We start from the raw sequence: 13,876 nt of genomic DNA on the forward strand, positions 1-13,876 counted from the left end.
CTTTTTCATAATCTACAAATGCAAAATGAGTTTCCAGATTATGTTCTCGTCTCTTTCCAATTATCTGCCGCATTATTGTAATACTGTCAATGCGTGATCGTCCATTTCTAAAACCATTTTGTTCATCCAATAACAGGGTGTCAGCTATTCTTTCCAATTTGTTACTGATTATTCGTGTATATAATATATACCCAGTGTTCAACAGACTTATTCCTCTGTAGCTTCCACAACTACTTCTTATTCCTTTTTTGTAGAGTGATATTACTTCTGCCGCCTTCTTCAGTTTTCAATATTCATTTAACAAACGCAGTAGCCTCAGTTCTAACAATAATTCTCCACATTTGATGAGATTCGTATCAGTATTATCGGGTCCTAGTGCTTTTGTACTCTTCATCTACTTTAACGCCTCTTGTATCTCCTGAAATGTAATGTTGTCTCCTTAGGATACTGCTCTAGGATAATTATTAAACTGTTGTTCCTTGGATGAGTGAGTAACAGTGTGGTATACAGGAGATTGCGGTAAGGAACGATCTTGCCGCACCATGAAGAGTTGCCGCCTGATATTGAGTGGTAGTTCACCAGCCTCAGCACAAATGCTGGGGATAGGGCTGGTCCTTGTGGCCAGCATCAATCCGTCATAGTGAACCGCATCGAAACTCTTAAAATACAATGAGGTGAATGGTGGAAGTCTGCTTTTCTTTTAATACAGCATGACCTATTAAAAATCTAATACGGATTAGCGTCAAACGTTTTATTTGCTTAACAGGTACGGCTCAGTAAGAGTGTTATCTTAATAGCTATGTTAAATACCGCCTGTGTGTAGTGAAATGTGTATAACTATGGAAGGATATTACTTCGGAGGCCAGAAGACATTTAGTATTCACGTTTTCGACTTCCTCTGTTTTATGGCGCAGTTCACGAGCCCTTTATATGGGCCTTTTATAGCAGAGCCAGTACGGAGCTTGTCTCAGTATCGCTGCACATAAGTACCTTCCAGCACTTAACCATGTGGTGCGGCACTTGTGCTGACACCAGCTACGCAAACAGTTGATGGAGTAAGCAAACAACTGCACACATTTTCATTCTGTTCTGGGAATGACAAGTTCCTTTTGTTCAGCGACCAGAATGTTACGACATATTCAAGCACATATTTCAGCGCTTCTAATGATGTTATTTAAAGAAAGAAACTAAAAACATAGTCATTCACTTCTGTGTCATAACTGCCACGAAAAAGACTTCAAAGCTCCAGAAAATCCACGCATCTCTCACATTAGGTCTTCCGAGCGTTTTGTTCACTGTCCCTGCTACATTCTGCTGTAAAATATCGACATTTTTTACGATAGCAACTGCACATTGAACGTCCATTACTTGTGCAGAGTTCAGTTTGGGACAACTGACCCTTCCCTACTTTCACATGCGCTGTAACCGAAAGTTACCGATTAATGCAACTGCTGCCTTTCTTCGTGTTGGTCTACATCTTGAAAGATACGAACAGACCACTAGTATATAACTTTTTGTACTGCTCGCCGTTCCTCAGTGGCGCAGTTGAGCTACATTTTTCTGAACGGCATTGCTGGACACTTTTCTGAATTGCGATCGGCAAAAGTAAAATCATTTTCTGGTACATTGATTTTAAATGAAGCAAGATTAATCTAGATCTCAGTTTCTTGATGTGATAATATCCCCAATAAATTTTGATTTTTATAGTAACTATACACAGCTGCTGTAGTAACTATATTATCTCTTGATCCATTGACTTATACCCAAGGAGGGGATCAATATTTTTTCGCCCATCACACTCACAGGATGGGAATAAAGTTACAGTGTTATGTTAGACGTCTTTCTACGCCAATACCAGGTTACCATGGTGTAAAGCTCTATTTACATGTCTGCACTAAGATTTTATGATGAGTGCAAAGAAATTTTCAGCTTTCTGCTTCCTTTTGTATCGTACTACAGTTCCTTCCAGTGTTTATACGGCTAGAGCTGCTGCTTAAAGTTACAAATTTCAGGATTATAATTCCAGAATTCCTTGCATGGCATCTAGCAAGACAAATGTCCGCCTTCCACACTGTTTGGCCACTTATCAGTACCAGGGTGAAGTTTCTTTTTGGATAAGTTTTCATGATTATTTGGTTAGAGAAAATTAATACTGTACATTCAAGAAAAATTTTAAATGTCATTCGTTTTACTTCCCTGTTTTGTAGAAACCGTGAGATAAATACACCTGTACCAAAAGAAACACTAATGCATATGTTCTTTACACTTAATTTGTGAACAAGTTACGTGTCCTATTGATCGTACTGAGCTCCAAGTTGTGATTTGGAACGTGTTAACTGACCCTAGTTGCACATGTTTCTTAAAACAATATGTTTATGTGGCTATTATTATATGGCTCCTCCAGTTAAAGTTTTCATCAATACACATCAAGTAGCTTACAACCTTTTACCTCGTTCATTTGTCATAGAAGATTAGTTGGCGCTGATATGTCTGCTACTATACAAAACGGAGTGACCTTTTTTTATTGAAACAATGCGGAACATCTATAGTAGTTGTTTCCCAGGCATTTGTCGTGGTATGGTGTGACTTATTAAAACATGTTAGAGTAACTTTGCAAATTATTATACGTAAGAAGTGTCTAAACCAAACATGTACTGAAGCACAAAACTTCTCTAACAAAAAGTTAGAAATGTCGAGTGTCAAATCTAAAATATAAACGATGCTGCATCTGAAATTAATTAGTGTTTGGAATCCATAGGCTCTCTGGGTTTAGATCCTGAGTCTGTCAGGTGCTGAAATGTATAGTCGGTTTAAAAAAAAAAAAGATTAGGAAGAAATGGTGAGCGAACACTGGAAATTTAGTATACAGCAAAGGAAGAGTAGGTTCTTAATTAGGTCCATGATTTCTGTCAAAACAAAAGCTAAAAACTAAATAAAAGAAGTCCAGCTGACCGCTCAAAGTAGAGTGTTTTGCGTTAGGAGTAAGAGATTTGAGCCAGAAAAGACACTAGTTGCAATGGCAACAACTTACTTTATATATAACATTATGAACACTGCACATTATTTCTTTTTCTTAGGCCTCGTTTGTTTTATTGCATGCGAGGCAAAGACAACAGCGGTAGGTGGAACCAGAGCGAAAATTCTTGAGTTCTCTCGGTAAAATCTTGCTTTGATATGATTGGCCTCGAATTCTCTCTAGAGTGTACTGAAAATGAGCGCTGAGGTACAGCTGAATTTCTAGTGGCTGATGATGATGCGTGTATTAACATATATGTATTAACATATTAGAAACTAAACAGTGAAAATAGGGATTTTTTTTTAAAATTTAAGAATGGTGACTAAACCGTAATCAAAACGTTTTGTGTACACCCCTCAGAAAATTTCATTTAATTTTTTGTTGCATATCACTGCTTTAAATAGAAGGTTATTCAGAAAGAAACTGCAGCAGCCACTCACTCTTCATGTTGTCAAATTTATTTTGTTTTCCGTTACCGATGTAAGATGTTTTCGCACTCGTCTACGGATGGCGCTAATTTAGGCTATTACGTAAAACAAATAACAGGCCTGATACCTGTTATTATTAGACGAAGAGGGAATAGAAGGTACAGATAACATTACAGATATTCCCACAAACGTTTATATAATCTAACAAATGATTATACGAGAAATATATAATCTGAGACGTCTTGGTGTTTGCGAGGATTAAAAGTAGCAACTTTTCTGTGTAAGTGAATATCCCATCAGACATTCTAAAGGTTTAATTTTAGCAATTTTGGTTAGAGAACATCGCAAGTGTTTCCGTAAATTACACTGTACGAAATACTGCAACCAGCCACAAGTTTTCGTTGAAATGATTTTATTGTAACTAGTTTTGTGCCTGGTTTCTACAAAATCAGTTAAAAACTTAATGAGGTCCTCACCAATGCTTTTACATTTAAGATAATTTTTGTGTAAACAATAGTGATGAGCGTACAGAAAGCTTCAAAGATATTCGCATCTCCGGCACAGCATCTTTCGATATAGTTAACTTGTATACAAATATACCAGTAAAAGAAAAGAAATTGAAATAACCTTCTTAAATATAAAAAGATCAGTCTACATGGAATTTAAGAGCTAGTTGAACTTCTAGCCTTAGTGCTACAACACAACCACTTCAGTTTTAATAACAAATCTGATAAAGAGGAAGAGCGTCTTGCAGTTGACAGCTGCCTAGCCTACTAGCCAGCGCTTACGTAAATCATTTAGAAACACCCTTTTTCAATGCCAAAATGAATATGCAGAGAAAAATTATATATTACAAACGCTATGTTGATGACACACTTATCTTATTTGATGGAATAATGGAAGAAATTAAATACTTTTCAGTACAGCGTAACAAACCCCACCAAAACATAAAATTTTCTTTTGAGCATGAAACCGGTAACGGCATAAATTTCTTAGATCTCGGAATTACTAAACACAGTGGCAAACATAAATTTAAAATAAAACCAACTACAATAGATGTCGCAGTCAACACCTCGTCATGTCACCTAAGCGACACGAAACGGCATATCATAGTGCAATGCTCAACAGTATGGAAAAAAATATTTTTGTGCACTGAAGATAACTACAAGAACTAAAAGCAATCAAACTAATAGCGCAAAATACTGGTTCAGTTCTGACACATCACTAAACTTTACAATAGAATTAAAAACAAATAAAGTTACAGAGATAGCTGTTGTTGTTGTTGTGGTCTTCAGTCCTGAGATTTATTTGATGCAGCTCTCCATGCTACTCTGTCCTGTGCAAGCTTCTTCATCTCCCAGTACCTACTGCGACCTACATCCCTCTGAATCTGCTTAGTGTATTCATCTCTTGGTCTCCCTCTACGATTTTTACCCTCCACGCTGCCCTCCAATACTAAACTGCTGATCCCTTGATGCCTCAGAACATGTCCTAGCAACTGATCCCTTCTAGTCAAGTTGTGCCACAAATTTCTCTTCTCCCCAATCCTATTCAATACCTCCTCATTGGTTATATGATCTACCCATATAATCTTCAGCATTGTTCTGTAGCACCACATTTCGAAAGCTTCTATTCTCTTCTTGTCCAAACTAGTTATCGTCCATGTTTCACTTCCATACATGACTACACTCCATACAAATACTTTCAGAAACGACTTCCTGAAAATCTATACTCGATGTTAACAAATTTCTCTCCCTGAGAAACGCTTTCCTTGCCATTGCCAGTCTACATTTTATATGCCCTCCGACCATCATCAGTTATTTTGCTCCACAAATAGCAAAACACCTTTACTACTTTGTCTCATTTCCTAATCTGATTCCCTCAGCATCACCCGACTTAATTCGACCACTTTCCATTATCCTCGTTTTGCTTTTGTTGATGTTCATCTTATATCCTCCTTTCAAGACACGATCCATTCCGTTCAACTGCTCTTCTAAGTCCTTTGCTGTCTCTGACAGAATTACAGTGTCAGCGGCGAACCTCAAAGTTTTTATTTCTTCTTCATGGATTTTACTACCTACTCCGAATTTTTCTTTTTTTTCCTTCAATGCTTGCTCAATATACAAATTGAATAACATCGGGGAGAGGCTATAACTCTGTCTCACTCCTAACCACTGCTTCCCTTTCATGTCCCTCGACTCTTATAACTGCCATCTGGTTTCTGTACAAATTGTAAACAGCCTTTCGTTCCATGCATTTCCCACCTTCAGAATTTGGAAGAGAGTATTCCAGTCAGCATTGTCAAAAGCTTTCTCTAAGTCTACAAATGCTAGAAACGTTGGTTTGCCTTTCCTTAATCTAGCTTCTAAGATAAGTCGTAGGGTCAGTATTGCCTCACGTGTTCCTTCCACCTTTCTGCTTTCCCTTCTTTGCTTAGAACTGGGTTTCCATGAAAGCTCTTGATATTCATACAATTGGGTCTCTTTTCTCCAAAGGTCTCTTTAATCTTCCTGTAGGCAGTATCTATCTTACCCCTAGTGAGATAAGCGTCTACATCCTCACATTTGTCCTCTAGCCATCCCTGCATAGCCATTTTGCACTTCCAGTCGATCTCATTTTTGAGACGTTTGTATTCCTTTTTGCCTGCTTCATTTACTGCATTTTTATATTTTCTCCTTTCATCAATTAAATTCAATATTTCTTCTGTTACCCAGGGATTTCTACTAACCCTTGTCTTTTTACCTACTTGATCCTCTGCTGCCTTCACTACTTCATCTCTGAAAGCTACCCATTCTTCTTCTACTGTATTTCTTTCGCCCATTCGTGTCAATTGTTCCCTTATGCTCTCCCTGAAACTCTGTACAACCTCTGGTTGTTTCAGTTTATCCAGGTCCCATCTCCTTAAATTCCCACCTTTTTGTAGTTTCTTCAGTTTTAATCTACAGTTCATAACCAGTAGATTGTGGTCAGAGTCCACATCTACCCCTGGAAATGTCTTACATTTTAAAACCTGGTTCCTAAATCTCTGTCTTACCATTATATAATCTATCTGAAACCTGTCAGTACCTCCAGGCTTCTTCCATGTATACAACCTTCTTTTATGATCCTTGAACCAAGTGTTAGCTATGATTAAGTTGTGCTCTGCGCAAAATTCTACCAGGCGGCTTCCTCTTTCATTTCTTAGCCCGCTGCCCCCCAAGAACCATGGACCTTGCCGTTGGTGGGGAGGCTTGCGTGCCTCAGCGATACAGATAGCCGTACCGTAGGTGCAACCACAACGGAGGGGTATCTGTAGAGAGGCCAGACAAACGTGTGGTTCCTGAAGAGGGGCAGCAGCCTTTTCAGTAGTCGCAGCGGCAACAGTCTGGATGATTAACTGATCTGGCCTTGTAACACTAGCCAAAACGGCCTTGCTGTGCTGGTACTGCGAACGGCTGAAAGCAAGGGGAAACTACAGCCGTAATTTTTCCCGAGGGCATGCAGCTTTACTGTATGGTTAAATGATGATGCCCTCCTCTTGGGTAAAATATTCCGGAGGTAAAGTAGTCTCTCATTCGGGTCCCTTAATCGAGCAGGTAGGTTAGAAAATTTAAAAAGGGAAATGGATAGGTTAAAGTTAGATATAGTAGGAATTAGTGAAGTTCGCTGGCAGGAAGAACAAGACTTTTGGTCAGGCGAATACAGGGTTATAAATACAAAATCAAAAAGGGGTAATGCAGGAGTCGGTTTAATAATGAATAAAAAAATAGGAGTTTGGGTAAGCTACTACAAAGAGCGTAGTGAACGCATTATTGTGGCCAAGATAGACACGAAGCCCACGCCTGCTATAGTAGTACAAGTTTATATGCCAACTAGCTCTGCAGATGACGAAGAAATTGAAGAAATGTATGACAGAGATAGCTATAAGTCCAAATAAAACAGCGCTTTAACGGAAGTAGTTCCATAAAACACTGTGAAATGTGTTTGTATACCATTCACTGGTAAAGTGTCATATCAGACTGCAAACTTATTCCATGCCAAAAATATCAAAATTTGTTTTTCCACAAGTAATAAAATGAGAGCCAAAATTTTTCGGAACTTAAATTTAAAAAACGAAGTACACCACAGGTTTGGGATTTATAAACTGAAGTTTTCTGTGTGCCCCAAAGTTTACACTGGCCAAACTTTTAGCAGTTTCAGTGTATGATACGATGGACACAAGGATGGTTTCAGGTTCAACATATCAAATAAATCAACTTTCGATACTCATTTGGCTCAACACAGAAACATAGAGATAAGCATCGAAGAAAAGTTAGAGATATTACATTCTGCCAAAAAGGAGTGCAGATGTATTTATTAGAGGAATTAGAAATAAACAACCAAATTCACGGTAAACTTGACTGCATCTTGAGTCATCAGCTAGAATTGAAAAGCAAATGTACCTCCAAAATTTCGTACAACACCTATGATTTAAAATGATAAAGATAGCGAGTAACTGACAGAGACAAAATTTCTTCATTGGCCATTACCAGCATGTTTCAAAACTAAATAATTAAATGTATACACGTATAAAAGTATATGTACTACAAAGAAGAATCTTTGCAATAACTCCATAAGTATGCCATATCATTACTCTTATCACTTTCTTAGACACATCAGATCTGCAGCCGATGCAAACAGATGTACCCTTCTACTTAGTTCAATTCATTGATCAGCACGGATCGTTAAAGAAAATCAAACCTCTATCTGATAATATCTTAAGAAGAGCTGTTCATTAAGTAATTACAATGTATGAAGCATATATAAATGTAAAACAAAAGTTTGTTACATTTTAGGACGCAAATGTACAACCTAGTCAAACTACGCAATCACATAAACTTTATTACATTTTAGGAGACAGATGTAAAAATTGCGAAGAAGTAAACGATACCGTCTGACGAATGGCTCAGGCCCGAAACTAGTAACGGTAAAATTTTAAAAAAGCATGTGGGTGGATGCGGTATTTAATACAGTGCAATGCTAATGATATTCCGAAACTTTGCAGTACATTACAATCGCAGGTGGTAATGAGAAACAGAAGGAATCTAAAATTACTAACAACATACTGAATGGTACTCTAATTAATAATCGCACGGGTAGCACTAAGTATGTACAGTAGGACGACTTGCCTGGCGCATCTATAATAAGTTACATACATAAACCTACTTCGTGAGTCACTCTGTCTAATAGTCAAAACCAGATCAACATCCCTACAGTACTTCCTGAGCTTGGGCTTCGCATGCATACAGAAAAACGCGGCGGGGGACTTCAGTACACAATGCACTAATCGGCCAGAACATTATGACCACCGAGCTGTTATTGGTATAAACCTGTCCGGGAGATAGCAGAGTCACCTGGCAAGAAGTGACTTCTGGTCAGACACACGCAGTGCACGAAGTACCAGCGATCGTGCTGTCCGTATGTAGAATGCCAAAGACGAGCGATTTATCTGAATTTTACAAGCTGCGATAAGGTCGCGAATTGAACAGTGACCCGAAAATAGAGTACACGTCCTTCACTTCATGTCTATGGTCACAAATTTTTATGTCATCAGACTACCGGTTTCGACCTATAATGACCGTCTTCAGATCTGTTTTATAAAAACATGTCGTGATATACTAGAGCCACAGTGACATCGTCAAATGTTAAACACAAAATCATCGCCAGCATCGTCAAACATATACAAATAATAATAAACAAAAGAGTCGTCTTATCAGCAGCACTACTGTTAAAAGAAACGCAACTGTTTTGAACAGTAGCGCTGCTGACAAGACGACTCTTGTGTGCACTATTGTAGAGTGTCTATACAAGGGCGACGTACTTGAGGACAATATTATGGAAATGGAAGAGGATGTAGATGAAGATGAAATGAGAAATACGATACTGCATAAAGAGTTTGGCAGAGCACTGAAAGACCTAAGTCAAAACAAGGTCCCGGGGGGTAGACAACATTCCATTATAACTACTGATGGCCTTGGGAGAGCCAGCCCTGACAAAACTCTACCATCTGGTGAGCAAGATGTATGAGACAGGCGAAATACCCTCAGACTTCAAGAAGAACATAATAATTCCAATCCCGAAGAAAGCAGATGTTGACAGATGTGAAAATTACCGAACTATCAGTTTAATAAGCCACGGCTGCAGAATACTAACACGAATACTTTACAGACGAATGGAAAAACTGGTAGAAACCGACCTCGGGGAAGATCAGTTTGGATTCCGTAGAAATTTTAGAACACGTGAGGCAGTACTGACCCTACGATTTATCTTAGAAGCTAGATTAAGGAAAGGCAAACGTACGTTTCTAGTATTTATAGACTTAGAAAAGGCTTTTGAGAATGTTGACTGGAATACCTTCTTTCAGATTCTGAAGGTGGCACGGGCAAAATACAGGGAACGAAAGGCTGTTTACAATTTGTACAGAAACCAGATGGCAGTTATAAGAGTCGAGGGGCATGAAAGGGAAGCAGTGGTTGGGGAGGGAGTGAGACAGGGTTGTAGCATATCCCCAATGTTATTCAATCTGTATACAGAGCAAGCAGTAAAGGAAACAAAAGAAAAATTCGGAGTAGGTATTAAAATCCACGCATCAGAAATAAAAACTTTGAGGTTCGCCGATGACATTGTAATTCTGTCAAGGACATCAAAGGACCTGGAAGAGCAGCTGAATGGAATGGACAGTGTCTTGAAAGGGGGATATACGATGAACAACAAAAACGCAAAACGAGTATAATAGAATGTAATCGTATGAAATCGGGTGATGCTGAGAGAATTAGATTAGGAAATGAGACACTTAAAGTAGTAAATGAGTTTTGCTATTTGGGGAGCAAAATAACTGATGATGGTCGAAGTAGAGAGGATATAAAATGTAGACGGGCAATGGCAAGGAAAGCGTTTCTGAAGAAGAGAAATTTGTTAACATCGAGTATAGATTTAAGTGTCAGGAAATCGTTTCTGAAGGTATTTGTATGGAGTGTAGCCATGTGTGGAAGTGAAACGTGGACGATAAATAGTTAAACAAGAAAAGAATAGAAGCTTTCGAAATGTGGTGCTACAGAAGAATGCTGAAGATTAGATGGGTAGATCACATAACTAATGAGGAGGTATTGAATAGGATTGTGGAGAAGAGGAGTTTGTGGCAGAACTTGACTAAAAGAAGGGATCGGTTGGTTGGACATGTTTGAAGCATCAAGGAATCTCCAATTTAGTATTGGAGGGCAGCGTGGAGGGTAAAAATCGTAAACGGAGACCAAGAGATGAATACACTACTCAGATTCAGAAGGATGTAGGTTGCAGTAAGTACTGGGAGAAGAAGAAGCTTGCACAGGATAGAGTAGCATGGAGAGCTGCATCAAACCACATATTTGACGATGCTGGCGGTGATTTTGTGTTTAAATTTTGACGATGGCACTATGGCTCCAGTATTTTAGGAAACCTTTTTAGAAAATAGTTCTGAAGATGGTCATTATAGACCGAACCGGTAGACTGATGGCATAAAGATTTGTCACTATAGACGTGAAGTAAAGGAAACTGACTCATCTGAGTTTGAACGAGGGCCGATTGTGATGGCCGGAAACTGTATGACGTGTCGGATTTCGAGGAGTGCTGTGATGAGTGCCTTCAACACGTGGCGAAAGCAAGGTGAAATCGTGTCCGGAGGTCATTTCAGATATGCGGCCGGCCGGAGTGGTCGAGCGGTTCTAGGCGCTACAGTCTGCAACCGCGCGACTGCTACGGTCGCAGGTTCGAATCCTGCCTCGGGCATGGATGTTCGTGATGTCCTTAGGTTAGTTAGGTTTAAGTAGTTCTAAGTTCTAGGGGACTGATGACCTCAGAAGTTAAGTCCCATAGTGCTCAGAGCCATTCATTACAGATATCGGAAGTCGTACGCTGGGAAGACCGGTAGAAAAGGACTGGCGGCGAGCTATTGCGGAACCAACATCAGATTTTAATGCGTGACAGGGTACAAGTGTGTCCGAACACACGATGCACGGAACATTTCTAACGATGAGCCTCCGCAGCCGAGACTCATGCGTGTGCCAATGTTAACACCACGACGTCCTCAACTACGACTGAAATTGGCACGTGACCATCGACACCGCACTTTGGCGCTGAGGCAGGGCGTTGTATGGTCTGAAGAATCTCGACACCTTCTTCACCATGCCGATGGGAAGGCGCGAATCCGTCGTCTTCTAGGGAACACCTCCTTGACACCTATACCGCAGTCGGAGATAAGCTGGCAGCGGCTCCATTATGTCCTGTGGAACATTCAGGTGGGCGTCCATGGGTCTAGCAGAGCGTGTGAGGTCAAGGAGAATCGTACACTGTGGCGAGTTCCAGTTGATGGTCTGATGTGATGGACCCCCACTTTGCCAGATCCGAAACCGATCGAACACATCTGAGATGTGAGTGAACGCGGCACCAGAGCTCATCTGCCCCTCCACGGAATTGACGGGAATTAGTTGACTTGTGTGTGCAGACGTGGAGCCACCTCACTCCAGCGACCTGCCAAGGCCTCACTGTTTCCGTGCCAAGACGTGTCGCCGCTGTAGACATACCGGATATTAGGTAGGTGGTCGTAATGTTTTGGCTGATCAGTAATGTGTAGATTACATTTGCACGAGCCTGTCACGGCTCCACTGTGATTCATCGCAGTGTCAATGCCCTTGGTTTTGCAAGCGGCGGCGAAAGCGGCGGGACAGGTTAATCTTTCGGTGTACCCGTCGTCCTTGGCTCAGAATGCACAGAAAACGGCTGGAACATGCTAATTCGACGGATAACAGGCTGCACTTGCGGGCCATAATTTGTTTCGCGCAAGGATGTATATTCGCATATTTGGCCTTGTGTGCATTACGTGCCTACTGAGCTAGTGCACGCAGATTTGAAACAGTATTTTTTAGGTCATTGCTAGGTCAGTCGCGGATCTGGTGCGAGGATTGTGACGTTATACACAGCTGTTATGCGCAAACCAGAATTAGATTCCTTACTCATAGGGCCAGTATCCGCTGAGCTAATGCACACGTTCTGTGATTCACAGTAAAGTACGCGGAGAGTAAGAGGGCCTCTCTACCATGTGTCAGTTTGGATGTGAAGGGGACGGGTGCAAAGTACATCTGCAGTGCGTAGGCTTCGAGTACTTGTGTCAGTTTGAATCTGAAGAGGACCTGTTCTAAAAACGGCCGAAACAGCGCTTTTGTTTTTTATTTCTTTCTTGTAAAATAACGCGAACTATTAACCAAAGGACAGTACAAAGAAAAAGAGAAATTGGCCGGGCACAAGATGGACTCGCGCCCTTAAAGTAACGTAATTACGTATACAGACTGTCCATTCACCAGGGGAATCGAGAATGTCGATGATTGTTGCCTGTTATCGACATTGATAAAGGCGAGATATCTGTCCCGTGAACTCCAAGACTTTCGACAACGTTTTAATGTTAAGTTTGAAGTCGGATAACAAATGGCAAAAGAAACGGTTTTCAGGATCTTTTTCATTTTCTTGTACCGTGGAACCTTGCTCCTTGCCATACTGTATGATACTGGGTCTACAGGAGATACTCTGTGAGTCTGCGAGTGTCAAAATGTGTTACATGAATGGCCATACCTTTTCACTGCATTGACTCAGAAGATTCAATTTCTTACACCCCCAAGGTACCACAAATCTTAGTACGTGGCGTAAATTTCAGCTTGAGAGAAAGTGGTCATAAGAGATGATCGGACAGACACACAGTCGAATGCCGGCCGCGGTGGTCTAGCGGTTCTAGGCGCGCAGTCCGGAACCGCGCGACTGCTACGGTCGCAGGTTCGAATCCTGCCTCGGGCATGGATGTGTGCGATGTCCTTAGGTTAGTTAGGTTTAAGTAGTTCTAAGTTCTAGGGGACTGATGAGCGCAGAAGTTAAGTCCCATAGTGCTCAAAGCCAGCCACACAGTCGAATAATAGCCGAAGAATTTTTTTCCCTTGTGCTATAACAATTTTATATATATATATATATATATATATATATATATATTGCTTTAGTCGGTACTGTGAAAACTTGCTTCTTGGCAAATTTGATGATTCTAAATCGTCAGGATATGATGAGCGAGTCTGCGAATACCAAAATAAGTGATATAAATGACAGTATATTTTTATTGCATTGACTTACAAACTTCAGTTTTTTACATTGCCAGGGGACCGTAGTTCTTAGCCAGTAGCATGAGGTGCAACTTGATACGTGTACCCGTTCCTGAAAAAAAGGAGTTTTTAGCTGTCAGACAGACAGCCGGAACAAACCGATTCCGTAAGGGTCCCGTACCTCGGTCATATTTCATAGTGCACTCAGGGTATTTCTAAGATAATTTCTAAAAATTTTATGCCTTGTTCTTCAGAGCCTGTAAGAATAATGAACCCTTAATATCCCTATGAAGGCTAGCGCC

The 13,876-nt window shown here is 40.4% G+C and overlaps 1 long non-coding RNA gene across 1 annotated transcript in view; it reads left to right on the forward strand.

The window, feature by feature from the left end:
• LOC124605403 overlaps positions 1 to 13,876 on the forward strand; it is a 198,565-nt gene that overhangs the window by 98,494 nt on the left and 86,195 nt on the right. The window lies entirely within an intron of this gene.

This window comes from Schistocerca americana, chromosome 3 (genome assembly GCF_021461395.2).
Source record: "Schistocerca americana isolate TAMUIC-IGC-003095 chromosome 3, iqSchAmer2.1, whole genome shotgun sequence".
Taxonomy (NCBI): domain Eukaryota; kingdom Metazoa; phylum Arthropoda; class Insecta; order Orthoptera; family Acrididae; genus Schistocerca; species Schistocerca americana.